This window comes from Myxine glutinosa, chromosome 11 (assembly GCF_964187855.1).
Source record: "Myxine glutinosa chromosome 11, kmMyxGlut1.1, whole genome shotgun sequence".
Classification (NCBI taxonomy): domain Eukaryota; kingdom Metazoa; phylum Chordata; class Myxini; order Myxiniformes; family Myxinidae; genus Myxine; species Myxine glutinosa.
Genome location: NC_136271.1, coordinates 19,916,352 through 19,930,307, shown reverse-complemented (window position 1 = coordinate 19,930,307; position 13,956 = coordinate 19,916,352). Strand labels below are relative to the sequence as shown.

Here is a 13,956-nt window from a genome sequence, read left to right as displayed (position 1 = left end):
AAATATCATGAAACATTTACATTTTGTAGTCCATTATATAATTTAAATAAACATAAATGCAAATTTCGCATGTCGAAAAAGTAAGTACACCCCTGGCTCGAATAGATGGTATTGCCCCCTTTGGCAGAAACAACCTCAAGTAGGCGTTTCTTGTAACTGTCTACAAGTCTCTGACATCGACTGGGATAAATTGTTGCCCACTCCTCCATGCAGAATTCTTTCAGCTGTGCGATGTTTGAGGGTTTTCTTGCATGCACAGCTCGTTTCAAATCCCCCCACAACATCTCAATGGGATTTAGATCCGGGCTTTGACTTGGCCATTCCAGAACCCTCCATTTCTTTCTTTTCAGCCATTCCTTGGTGGATTTACTGGTATGTTTAGGGTCATTGTCATGTTGCAAGGTCCACCTTCGGTTGAGCTTCAACTTTCCGACAGATGGCCTCACATTATCCTCAAGCACCCTCTGGTACAATGAAGAATTCATAGTGGATTCTATGATGGTGAGCTGCCCAGGCCCTGATGCAGCAAAGCTGCCCCAAACCATACTATTTCCACCACCATGCTTTACAGTTGGTATCAGGTTCTTGTGGTCAAATGCTGTCTTTGGTTTTCGCCAAACATGTCTTCTGGTACTGTGGCGAAATAGCTCTACCTTTGACTCATCTGTCCAGAGCACATTGTTCCAGAAGTGCTGGTCTTTGCCTAGGTGTTCATTGGCAAACTTTAGTCTTGCCCTGATGTTCTTTCTGGACAGCAAAGGTTTCCTCCTGGCACACCTCCCATGGAGATCAAATTTGTGCAGCCTCTTTCTAATGGTAGACTCATGCACTTTGACATCAAGTGGCAAAAGCTACCTGTAGGTCCCGTGATGACATTCTGGGGTTCTTAGAGACTTCTTTCAGCATCTTGCGGTCTGCTCTCGGGCTGAACTTGCTGGGGCGGCCTGGCCTGAACAAGTTGGCAGTTGGTTGGAATCTTCTCCACTTGTGGATGATCTTCCGGACAGTCGAATGATTGATTTCAAATTGTTTAGAGATCTTTTTAAATCCTTTCCCAGACTCGTAGGCATTGATAACCTTCTTTCTGAAGGCCTCAGAGAGCTTTTTTGATCTCGGTATGGTGACGCCACACACTTCAACAACAAAGAGCAAACCAAACTAAATGTCTGAGGTTTAAATAAGACAGGTTCCTCCAAGATCCTCTTTAACGATGTTCTCATCATTTGCACCTGAGCTGGTGCACCTGATTCTAATTTTAGGTATTTGAAGTAGTGATAAATGTAGGGGTGTACTTACTTTATCCACATGCAAAATTTACATTTATGTTTATTTAAATTATACAATGGACTACAAAATGTAAATGTTTCATGATATTTGTTATATTATATCACCTTTATCTATCAATATTGTTGAAATGAAGATCAAATAGCTGTATGTTGAAAAAGTCAAAACTTTACATGGGGTGCACTTACTTTTTCATGTGACTGTATATATATATATATATTTTTTTTTTATCAACAGGAATCAAATTCCTGCGAGGGGCTAAGTGTGAAAAAATTCTGACAATACGGGACTCGAACCACGGACCTCCATTGATTACACGTCAACAGCCCACTGCGCTATTGAGCCAGCCGTAATCTCCTCAGAAATTTCCACACTTAACACTGCGAGGTTTATAATGGCCGATGTCTTACGTGCCTGCTAGGCAGACCCCAAATGTTAGCGTAAGTATATGTGTATAAGCAGAAGTGCATTGAAGATTAATTAATCTACAATTTTTATAATCAGGAATCAAATTCCTGCGAGGGCCTAAGTGTGAAAAAATTCTGACTCAATACGGGACTCGAACCACAGAGCACCATTGATTACGTGTCAACAGCCCATATGTGTATATAATGGTATATATGTATATTATATATATATATATATATATATATATATATATATATATATATATATATATATATATATATATATATATATATATATATATTGTTACAGACACGACTTTGATGTTAAGGTGGGCCGAGCGGAATGGCCGTCGTGTCCGCACAAATTACCCGATTGTACCCGAACGTTGACGAAGCCGCGCCACGCTGGCTCAATAAGGAAAAAGAAGACACCCGGCTGGGTTATAATGACAGACACCAATGTTTCGATTCTCAATTATATTCGTAAGGAAAGGTTAGATTACAGGGGCTAGAGGTATATCACAGGAAGACAGGCACTTAGACACACTCTTATATTAACCCCGGACAGACGACAGGTAAACGGGACAACGGCTGACTCACACGGGGATTGATGGCAAGGAAAGGCAGATAGCGATGGCTCAAGGTGCACTCTTGGCTCAAAGCAGGGTACAGTCCGGTCCAAAGATGCGGGGAGGTCACAGCGCTCGGAGGGGACGTTCTTTCTCAGGCGGGTCTTTCTCTCTCAGCGATCGCAGGCAACGTTCTTTCTCAGGCGGGGCGCATCTGACTCAGCGCTCGCAGGTACCTCTTTCTCCAGCTGGGGGCGCATCTCCTTTTACTTCCGGTAAGTCGCCACGTATATCCGGCGGGGAGTGACACGCCCTCGGCTCGCTAGCGCCGCCCCAGATGGAATCGGTCCGCCCTTCTGATTGGGTGCGGGGGGTTACCAGGCTCCGCCCTTGAGGAGGAGCTGACAGCCAGCCCCTCCGTGGTAACCCCGTGGAGCGCGTGGTCAATGGCGCTAATCGAGCCGGTGTGAGGACGCATCCTCCCCCGCGCCGCCGCCATCTCCTCTGTTGTTGTTGTAATTGTTGGGGAAGAAGATGGAAGGAGGTATGGAAGATGGAAGGAGGTATGGGAAAGGTCCTAAACTCACTACTGATGCCATATAATCACATTCTGGTGCAACGAAGAGTCATAATTAATGGAAACGAGGCCTTAACTGACATAGACTAAGAATAACTAGCAAGATGTCCGAAAGTTGTCTACGTGTGGTGCGGTGGACCTGGGCACGACATTTAATGGGGGAATAAGGGGAAGGTCGGCTCTACTGATTGTTATTTACATGCAATGGGACTAGGGAATGGGGGATTGGGGAAAGTTGGGGAGTATTGGAGAAATAGGGGAATATTTACAAGCGGATATGGAGGCCAAATTCCATATTCGCAACATTGCACCCTTCTCTACCCTCGGGGCGTCCCGACCCGATAAATTTTTACCTAGTTTAGTGTGGCACTCAGATGTAGTCCCTCTACTATTAACTCTACCCTGAGTGCGACAGTTTTACAGATGTTCACAAATGAGTAAATATGTCCCCCTGCGACGTTGCACCCTTCTCCTCACAGAAACACACCCACAGGATAACCGAATCCGGAAAGAATTCTCAAACTACACATACAGCCGGTAGGGAGCATTATTTACAAGACTACGCTGCTATTTACACTACGATCCAGGACCTGTTTTTCGAGGAACACATGCAGATGTTATGCATAGAGAGAGCGCGCTTGCCAACATCGATACACCAACCCACGAGTGCTCTGTGGCCGACGGCCTTTAATAACGTGCAGAGCACCCTTCCCGAGCATCAAAAGCACCACCCCACCACCAATCGGTGCAGTCACCATTGTTCATTGGAATAAAAATAAATTCGACAACCCCTAACCCTGCAGGTGTCTCTTGCTCTTCTTGTGGTGCACTTGGTGTTAACTAAAAGTGGTTCACCTGTATGGCATAGGTGCCACGTTGACCCATAGGTCCATCCCCGGGTGGTGCTTGGCCGCAAACGAACTGCGGTCCATTGTGGGTGGCCACAAACATTGCGGTCCATATGGTGTATCGATCCCGGCAGCAAACAGCGAAAGTGCAGGCCCACAACTGCGCAGCCAGCACCTCTCTCTCCTCTCTCTCTACCCCAAAGCCAGATCCTCGGAGGTGGGAGACAAAAGAAGCAGACAAGTGAGTAAGGTGGTAAGGGCGCAAAAGTGCACGCAATACAAGGTGATGCACACTGGGGGCACATGGGAACCAGGTGAGACAGGTACGTTCCTACCGTACGCCCCCCCCCCCCACCAGGTAACCTACATGGCCCCTCCTTTACCCCTTACTGTATCCACAAAACACAACACTACCCATAAACATCTACTTTACAAATCAACAAACATCCCTACTGTCTTCCCCGTTCCTCCCATAAACCAAATTCGTCTTCTCTCCCTCCTAACCAATCAAATTTGCCATTTTCAACTCTCATCAAAATTTGCCATTTTCAACTCAACATCAAAATTTGCCATTACCAATTCATCATCAGTCCCTCCTAGGGAGGGAGAGATGGAATCACCCCAATGTCTCATCCACGTCGTGATGCGTCTCACAAATCCTCACAACAATTCTTACTTCCTGCAACACAAAACAAAGAAAACACAGGTGTGGAGTCATCATCATCACCACAGGTAAGTGGCTGCGTATGGTGCGACAGGTTCATTAATCCTAACTATTTCCGAAATGACTTTAACAACTTTACACTACCCGGGGTCTTTCTCCGGCCAAACCATTGGCCCTCTTACACTATGGGTTCTAAAAACCAATTCCCATTGGCCAAACTGTGGTGCGCTTCAATTTGGGGTCTCACTCCCCCAATTCATCTCCCGGTGCCCTCGTACAATTTCTGGGCTGCGGCGTGTACCTCTCCCAGTGGGTCTACCCACCTGCACACCTCCACCACTGCAGTTGCCTCCGAGCTTACCTGCTCCTTGCCCTAACCTAACTACCTGGGGAAGGTCCTCTGGCACTCTCCCCACTCGGTGCCCTCTCTGGCACTGGGCTACCCGGGTCCGTCCTCCGGATCCTCGGGCCCCATCCACAACTCTACCGGCTCCCAGAGCCCACCTGCGGCCTCACCTGGCCGACATCCTCACAGTGGTGGAGTGCCCAACCAACTACACGCACTAACAGGCTACACGCCCAGCCATTTCCACAACACTAATGCACCCATTCACAACACCATTCTGCAACCGCACCACAAGTGCCAATATCCAACCACAATTTACCTGTACCCTCTACGTAACACTTACACTACCCGCCCCGGGTACTCGTGAAAGGGGGTCCACTCTTCCCCCATCCACACCTTCGCACCATGCACACCACTCCGTACCACTTACTCCAACTCTCTCCACACACCTGTACTTGCACACCTGTGCTCTCACTCTTGGTGCCACCTGCACCCTTCTCTCCCCAAGCGCATTCGCGCCGATCCACAACACTCACTACTCACACACTGCTCCACACACCTGTCCAGTTGCACACCTGTGCAATCACACCTGTTCAATTCTCACACACACAGCATCATCTCAGCTAACTACTCCCTTCTGAAACTTGCGCTTCCCAGTCGTCCCTTTAAACTATTGCGCTCCCACGTCATTATCATCCACACTAATCTACCTGCGTCCCTACTACAGGTATCAGTCACTAACTAAACTTAACGTCACCTAATGTCATCTTCGCTAGATCCCTATCAATATCCTAACCCACCCGGGCTAGTTTTCACTGCCATACACCCCTTAAGCTATTGCTCCTTTGCCCCACCCATGGGAAGGGTGGCAGGGATGCCACCCTCTCCCACCGGGCCTATCGCTCCTCAATCCCCCAGTCCTCTGGCACTAATAAGCCCCCCTTATTCAGAGGTACTGGGTCCCGCCTCGGCATCTAAAGCCGAGGCAATCCACGGGGGCGCCTGCTCGCCGGTGTAAGGTCTTATCCGGTCGGCGTGGACGATCCGAGGGAGGGCTCGTGGCCCCATTTTGATCTTAAAGACCACGTCACAGATTTGCGACAGGACGACTCCTGGGCCTTGCCAGGGGGAGGTGAGTTTTGGGCACCTTCCCTTCCGCCTCCGGCGATTAAAGAACCAAATCTTCATCCCCGGAGCGTATTGACTCCCCTGGCTCCGGTCGTCGTACCTGCGCTTCATCTTTTCCCCCGCCAGATGGAGTTGGCGGCGGGCGAAGGCATGGACTAGCTCCATGCCTTCCTCTAGGTGACGTGCGTACCCCTCCCTCGGCGGGTTAACCACTGTGTCTGGCACGGGACCGCATAGCAAGTCGGCGGGAGCCCGTAACTCCCGCCCATACATAAGCAACGCTGGACTGCATGCGGTGGCCCCGTGCTGGCTGGTTCGGTAGGCCATGAGCAAATAAGGGAGATGTTCGTCCCAGTCATCCTGACGGGTGGTGGTGAACAGTGCCAGTTGTTGGATTAAAGTTCGGTTGAATCTTTCCACCATCCCGTCAGATTGAGGTCTTAAAGGCGTTGTCCTGGTTTTTCGAATTGACAGGAGACTGCACACATCTTTTAGCAATTTGCTCTCAAAATTTCGTCCCTGGTCGGTGTGCAACTCCTGTGGAATCCCATGCCGGCACACAAATCCTTCCACGAAGGCCTGCGCTACCACCCCTGCTTCTTGGTTGGGGAGGGCGTAGGCCTCCGGCCACTTGGTGAAATAGTCCATTACAACGAGGATATACTTATTACCTTGGCGGGTGCGGGGCAGCGGTCCTAGAATATCCATAGCCACCCGCTCAAGGGGGGCCCCCACCTGATGTAATTGAAGGGGGGCCCTCATCCTCCGTGCTGGTCCCTTTTTGGCAGAACAGGCGTCGCATCTCCGACACCAGTCCTGTATGTCGCGCCCCATATTCACCCAATAGAACCTCCGGCGGACCCGAGATATTGTCTTTGTCCTGCCCAAATGGCCGCCGGAGCGGGTACCATGCACCTGTTGCAATATGACGTTCTTGAATTTGTCAGGGACTATCACCAGCCAGGAAGTTCTATCAGAGGGAACCTCCACCCACTTGCGATACAAGATGTTGCCTTTCAATTCCAGGGTCTGCCACTGAGCCCAATATGCCTTTGTCTGCGCCCCGAGGGGGGTGACCTCTTCCCCCTTTGGTCTTTGCCCCAATTTGACCCATTGGAACACCGGCCCCAGAAGAGGATCCTCCTGCTGGGCCGTGCTCCAAGCCAACTCTCCAAATTCCTCGTCCGCGGTTAGTGGCAAAATTGGCCCTCTCACCCGGGTTGCCCGGACGACGAGAATCGGGGCGGAATCGCCCAATTGCTCCCTCTCCTCGTGTCTCGCACAAAATTTACAGTTTTCCCCCAGACAAGGACGCCGAGAGAGTGCGTCCGCATTACCATGGGCCTTCCCGGCCCTATGGGCCACATCAAAATCGTACTGCTGCAACTTTTCCAACCACCTTGCAATTTGGCCCTCCGGTTCCTTGAACCGAAGGAGCCATTGCAAGGAGGAATGGTCAGTTCTAACCAAAAATTTCCGCCCGTACAAGTACGGGTGGAAATGGTTCATGGCAGCCAGCATAGCCAATAACTCTTTGCGAGTGACACAATAATTTCGCTCGGGCCTACTTAAGGCCCGACTATAATAACCAATCACTCTCTCCACGCCCTCCTGTGTCTGAGACAAAACTGCGCCCAATCCTTCCTGGCTCGCATCCGTGTCCAGGGTAAATGGCCCGTCACTAGTGGGGTAAGCTAGAAGGGGTGCGGATGTCAGACACCCCTTCAATTTTTGGAAGGCCTCGTGGCACTCCCGTGTCCAATTAAATCGCGTCCCCTTCTCCGTAAGCCGGTGGAGGGGACGGGCCAACTCCGCAAATTTCGCCACAAAGCGCCGGTAGTAGGAGCAGAGTCCCAAAAATCCCCGCACCTCTTTGATGGTACGTGGTGCGGGCCACTCCTCTACCGCTTTAATTTTGTCTGGGTCCGTTTTTACCCCCTCGCGGCCGATCACGTGACCTAGATAGGCCACCTCTCTTGCAAACAAAGTGCACTTACTCGGGTTCAGCTTCAACCCTGCCTGTCTGAGGCACCCGAACACCTGGTCCAAATTAGCTACGGCCTGGGGGAACGTTTGGGCATGTACCAGGACGTCATCCAGGTACACCAGGCATGATTGCCATGGCATGCCGCCTAGTACATGCTCCATCAATCTTTCAAAGGTGGCGGGGGCGTTACACAAACCAAACGGCATCACAGTAAACTGATACAGTCCCTTACCTGTGGAAAATGCCGTTTTCTCCTTCCCTGCCCTATCCATCTCCACCTGCCAATAACCACTCTTGAGGTCCAAAGTTGTGAACCAATTTGAGCCCGCAACGGCATCGAGGGTGTCATCAATCCTTGGCAGGGGATATGAGTCCTTGAGTGTCACGTTGTTTAGCTGGCGATAGTCCACGCAGAACCGCGTGGTCCCATCCTTCTTTTTGACCAGCACAACAGGTGACATCCAAGGACTTCCCGAGGGCTCGATCACACCTGCGTCGAGCATTTTTGCAACCTGCTCGTCAGCTTCCGCCCTCTTGCTCCAAGGGAGCCGTCGGGCGGCCTGACGAATAGGCCGGGCCTCACCGGTGTGGATCTGATGTTTCACCAGGCCCGTACGTCCAATATCCTCGGTGGACAGGGAGAAGAGGTCCAAATGGGACCCAACCAGTTTGTGTAAGGCCTCCCTCTGGGTACCTCCCAACTCTATGCTACTACGATTTACCATCTCGCAAATGGGATCGGGCCAATTCCTACTTGTTATTGAAGGCTCCCCCCGGGGTCGGCTCGGCTGGACGTTCTCGCCCCTCACTGTCGCGACTTCCTCAACTGGGGTGCAGCCAGCTACCCTCGTGCCCCTTACTATAGTGCGTGGTTCTGTACTCACATTTACTACTCGGACGGCCACTACCGGCCCGTCCGTTTTTACAAGGGTGCGGCCCACGATCAAACCCGGTATGGACTGCGCTGCCACCGGTTCGACCAGGCCGCAGGACTCCTGCCATGTTGGGCGAGCTGCCCACCGGGCCGGCACTATCGCCTCGGCCCTTGGGGGAATGGTCACGGCCTCGGAAGCCTCCAGCTCTGCTCTCTCGGCCGTGCTCACTCCCCCTAACGGCAGCTCTTCTACTCCCACCTGCAGGATCCCCCGGCACAAGTCGATTTTACAACCGCTGGCAGTCAACAGGTCCAACCCTATTAAACATGGGTCGCACACCTCCGCCACCCAAACATCTATCTCCCTCCTTGCCGACCCTAACTTGAGGGTCACAGAACCACGCCCTATGATCGGGGCCGTTACCCCGGTAGCAAGCTGCAAACTATAATTTTGCAGGCGCTGGATCTTATCCCAGCCACCTGCGCTCGAATCAAGGACCACAGGGCTGATGATCGTGGCGCTAGCTCCTGTGTCCACTACGGCGTCTACCCCCACGCCGGCAATTTTGCATCTAATTGTCAGGCTACCGGTTCCAATTTGGCCACAATAAATGACCTGTCGCGTCAATGAGGGCTCTCCTCCATCCTCTGCTGCCGAACACCGCCCTACGTGACCGACACCTTCTAGTTTCCCGGGGTCTGGCGGGGGGGTGTCTGGGGTCGGCTAACCCGCTCCCCCCTGGGCGGAGTTGAGGACCTCAACCGCCGGGGATCATCCCGGCGCATGGCTCGACAGTGCCACGCCAGGTGACCCGGACGGTTGCAAGTATAGCACCTCACCTGATAAGGTGCTTGCCTCCGGAATTCCAAATTTCCCCCCCTGTAGGTCCGAATTGGATTACCCGCTCGTGGTCCACCGCGGGCCACCTCCGGGGCCGCCTGCCATGGTCCAGGTCCCGCCAGGCGCTGGTCCACCAGCCTCCGGACCATGCCCGCCAGGTCAGGACCCACGTCGGGGGCGGGTCCACTAAGGGGTCCGCCCTCCATCGGGGGTCCCACCTGGCGGACCGCCATTGCGAGACGCTCGCCCCCCCCGGGCCAGGGGCCTCGCTGCTTCCCAACGGGCCGCAGCGTCAGCCGCCTGGCTCAGAGTCTGCGGGCGCCACATGGCGAGCTGTTGCCGGAGCTCAATATCCGGGAGGGCCTGAATAAAATGGTCCAGCGCCAGGCTTTCCCGGGAATCCGCTGCCATGCTAGCATGTGCGATCCCCACTGCGCAGCGAATGTCGTGGGCAAGTTCCCCGATGGCTTCCTGGGGCTTGCGCTTTCGCAGCGCGAGCTGAGCTTTAACAAGCTCGCTCTGCTGTTCTATGCCGAACCGATTAATTAGGGCGTCGCGGAGGGCTGGCAGGGTGAGAGCACCCGCTGGTAATGCCGTCAGCACCTCCGCCGCCGCGCCGCGCAATGCGGCCACCAGGTGTACTCCACCTTCGTCCTCACCCCAACCGTTGCCCTTACACACACAGTCGAACTGCGCCAAGTACGCGCGTAGATCACTCTTGCCGTCATACGGCGCGAGTGGGACCTTGTGAGACCACCTCGTATGCGAGTCGTTGCCCGCCTGCCGGACCCCGTGCGTCGCCCCTTGCGGGGTCAGCGCGGGGCCGAACCGGCCGGGCCCCCACAGTACACTACCCCCAAGGGGCTCTCGTGCCTCCCCGGTCCCTCCAACAACTACCCCTGTTGGTGTCGATGCATGGGTCACACCTCCGCAACCCGCTACCCATTCCATACCACCACAACCTTGCTCACCCCCACCTCGCACCTCTCGTTCCATACCCTCCGGACCAGCCATACACCTCACTCTTGGCCTCTCACGAACATCCGGGTCTATCTCGACCCCCAAGCTTATTAAATCACCTGGCGCATCATACGCACGACCATATTGGTCACCACTTACACCGGGTCCTCTTTCTCTTCGCTTCTCCTCCATCACCTGCGAATCCCTCATCCGGTTAATGAGCACATCATCACGATCCGAACACAGACTCTGGACCAATTCTTTTACCTCCTCTTTTATCTCTTTCTTATCCTCTCTCCGTCGCTTTTTAATTTCGCTCACCCCCTCTTCCACTTCTTCTAATTTCTGCTTCACCTCCTTCATCTCCTCGTGCGCCCCTTTAAGTTCTTCCTCTAACTCCACTTTATTTTTTTCTATGTGCTCCCGCACCTCCCGCTCTTTAACCTCCATCACCTCTACCACTTTGTTCATTTTTTTCGTCAAGTCCTCATGTACCGTCTGACACTCTTTTTTAATTACCCCTACGTCCTTTTTCATCTCCTTCTGCGTCGATTTTAACCCCTCTATTACCGCTGTGTTCTTCTTTACCTGTTCCCCCAACTCCTTTTGTCCCACTGTCAGTTGTTCTACTCCCAGCGTCAACTCCTCTATACCACTTTGCAATTTTACAGTCCCCTTTCTCACCTCCTTCTCCATGCGCTCCTTACAGTGCCTCACCTCCTCGCGCACTCCGCCGACCTCCTCACTCATCACCTGCATCTCCTGCCCAGATGCCACCCTCATCTGCTCCATTTCCTCCCTGTGAGCATCCAATTTCGTTTCTACCCCCATTCTGACCCCTTCTATCTGCTGCCCCATTTGGTTAACTTCCCTTTCCGCTTGGTCCCTCATGTCCCTCAATTTGCCTTCCATCCTGTTTTCTAACCCCTCTAACCCATTTTTCACTCCCTCTATCTGATTCTCTTGAGCGACCATTCTGTTTTCTACCCCCGTTAACCCCTCCTGTATTTCCCCTAATCTATTGTCTAATCCCTCTATTCTACTCCCTAACCCTCCGATCTGCGCCCCCATGTCCTCCCTCAATTTCTCGCTATTGGACCCCATTCTTTGTTCTAACCGTTGGCTATTGGCCCCCATTTGGCCCTCCAATCGCTCACCCTGAGCATCCATCCGGTTCCCCATTACCCCCATTTCGTTTCCCATTACTCCCATACTGCTTTTCAAACCTCTAATTTGGTCTCCCAATTGCTCACTATTCTTTTCCATTCGCTCGTTACTCTGGGCCATAAGGGCCTTTATTTGCAAAAAAAACAAGTCCAAATCCACCAGGGGCGCTGTCACGGTCGCCGGCGCGGTGACCAGCGAGGCGCCATTTCGCGCGTCTGCTACCCCCGCTGTTTCGCTCTCCTCACGTGTCTCACTTTGGTCCTGGACCGACCCTGCTTCACTCTCCCCTACCGGACCCCAGCCGTCTTGATCCGCCATAGCGCGACTTGCAAAATTCGAGTTTCGTAAAACAAATCCAAATTTTTTTTTTTTCGTTATAATTTCGGCGAGCGCAGTAACCGCGGGACCGCGCTCCGGGTCGATTTTGTCGAGCGCAGTACGCGCTCCGAATCGATTTTCCCTCCCAAAATTTGGGCCTAACTAATTTAGTCCCGGGTCCGAATCTCACTCCTCGACACCAATTGTTACAGTACTAACACAATTGGTGTCCAAAATTTGGCCTAAATAAATTTAGTCCCAGGTTCGAATCCAACTCCTGACAACCAATTGTTACAGACACGACTTTGATGTTAAGGTGGGCCGAGCGGAATGGCCGTCGTGTCCGCACAAATTACCCGATTGTACCCGAACGTTGACGAAGCCGCGCCACGCTGGCTCAATAAGGAAAAAGAAGACACCCGGCTGGGTTATAATGACAGACACCAATGTTTCGATTCTCAATTATATTCGTAAGGAAAGGTTAGATTACAGGGGCTAGAGGTATATCACAGGAAGACAGGCACTTAGACACACTCTTATATTAACCCCGGACAGACGACAGGTAAACGGGACAACGGCTGACTCACACGGGGATTGATGGCAAGGAAAGGCAGATAGCGATGGCTCAAGGTGCACTCTTGGCTCAAAGCAGGGTACAGTCCGGTCCAAAGATGTGGGGAGGTCACAGCGCTCGGAGGGGACGTTCTTTCTCAGGCGGGTCTTTCTCTCTCAGCGATCGCAGGCAACGTTCTTTCTCAGGCGGGGCGCATCTGACTCAGCGCTCGCAGGTACCTCTTTCTCCAGCTGGGGGCGCATCTCCTTTTACTTCCGGTAAGTCGCCACGTATATCCGGCGGGGAGTGACACGCCCTCGGCTCGCTAGTGCCGCCCCAGATGGAATCGGTCCGCCCTTCTGATTGGGTGCGGAGGGTTACCAGGCTCCGCCCTTGAGGAGGAGCTGACAGCCAGCCCCTCCGTGGTAACCCCGTGGAGCGCGTGGTCAATGGCGCTAATCGAGCCGGTGTGAGGACGCATCCTCCCCCGCGCCGCCGCCATCTCCTCTGTTGTTGTAATTGTTGGGGAAGAAGATGGAAGGAGGTATGGAAGATGGAAGGAGGTATGGGAAAGGTCCTAAACTCACTACTGATGCCATATAATCACATTCTGGTGCAACGAAGAGTCATAATTAATGGAAACGAGGCCTTAACTGACATAGACTAAGAATAACTAGCAAGATGTCCGAAAGTTGTCTACGTGTGGTGCGGTGGACCTGGGCACGACATTTAATGGGGGAATAAGGGGAAGGTCGGCTCTACTGATTGTTATTTACATGCAATGGGACTAGGGAATGGGGGATTGGGGAAAGTTGGGGAGTATTGGAGAAATAGGGGAATATTTACAAGCGGATATGGAGGCCAAATTCCATATTCGCAACAATATATATATATATATATATATATATATATATATATATATATATATATATATATATTGTTACGGACCGTGGATAAGATGTTGGTTTTGCCGAGCGGAGGCCCCGCGGCCCTAACAGTTACCCCGACTAACCCGATTCCCGAACGTTGGCCGGATCGCGCCACAGATATTCAATATGGAAAAGACAAAAGCGACACGGATGTGAAGAAGAAGAAGAAGAAGACGAAAAAAAGGTTGGAAATACTACTAAATTTATTCCTACTATATACACGCTCAAAGTAACCAAGGAAGAAGGAAAGATAAGAAAATAATATACAGAAGAATTAGAGACACAGTGCAATTATTACCTTATACAAGCTTAATTAAATACCCATGGACAAGACACACAGAACAAACTCACGTACACAAAAGGATGGAAAGGCAGGAGGTGGATGGCTGGAGGGAGAGGAAGGTCCAATGGTACTGCAGTACGATCGGCGCGTTTAACAGCCGCCGTTCCTTCGCGGCCCTGCTCAAAACTGCCGTCAAGGCCCCAAACTGCTGTTGTTGCTGC

At 52.0% G+C, this 13,956-nt stretch overlaps 1 protein-coding gene and 1 long non-coding RNA gene across 2 annotated transcripts in view; one reads left to right on the top strand and one right to left on the bottom strand.

Annotated features, from left to right (window-relative positions):
• The window catches only part of LOC144894242 (uncharacterized), a 939,403-nt gene extending 936,244 nt beyond the window's left edge, over positions 1-3,159 (bottom strand). The window contains exon 1 of the long non-coding RNA XR_013624918.1: positions 2,341-3,159. This is a non-coding gene — a long non-coding RNA (uncharacterized LOC144894242). The remainder of the gene's footprint in view (positions 1-2,340) is intronic.
• LOC137436088 (CUB and sushi domain-containing protein 3-like) overlaps positions 1-13,956 on the top strand; it is a 1,358,203-nt gene that overhangs the window by 192,841 nt on the left and 1,151,406 nt on the right. The window lies entirely within an intron of this gene.